Source organism: Penaeus monodon, chromosome 21, assembly GCF_015228065.2.
Source record: "Penaeus monodon isolate SGIC_2016 chromosome 21, NSTDA_Pmon_1, whole genome shotgun sequence".
Lineage (NCBI taxonomy): Eukaryota > Metazoa > Arthropoda > Malacostraca > Decapoda > Penaeidae > Penaeus > Penaeus monodon.
In genome coordinates this window covers 10,762,781-10,763,116 of record NC_051406.1, presented here as the reverse complement: position 1 = coordinate 10,763,116, position 336 = coordinate 10,762,781, and positions in this window count along the sequence as shown.

Genomic DNA, 336 nt, shown 5'->3' with positions numbered 1-336 from the left:
GCTGTATCTCAGGGCCAAACAAGTGAAAAACTGTTCAGTGAACAGTTAACAGCCTTAAGAACAGGCTCAACCATGTGTGGCTCAGATACTTGCCATCCAGCATTTGTGCCTAGTTCGTGATGACATGATTAGACATCGGATAATGAGGGGATTAAAAGCTTGCCTATCACAATCAAGGTTTCCTGCATTCTGTGTTGTTACCACTATTAATTTTAGCATATTTTATGCAGCCCACACCCATCCTTTCCTCTCACCCATTCTTCTACACACCATACGTTGAGGCATCATAAACTCACCTCCTAGCACCTTATTGTCTTTTTAATATTTAATATCTTA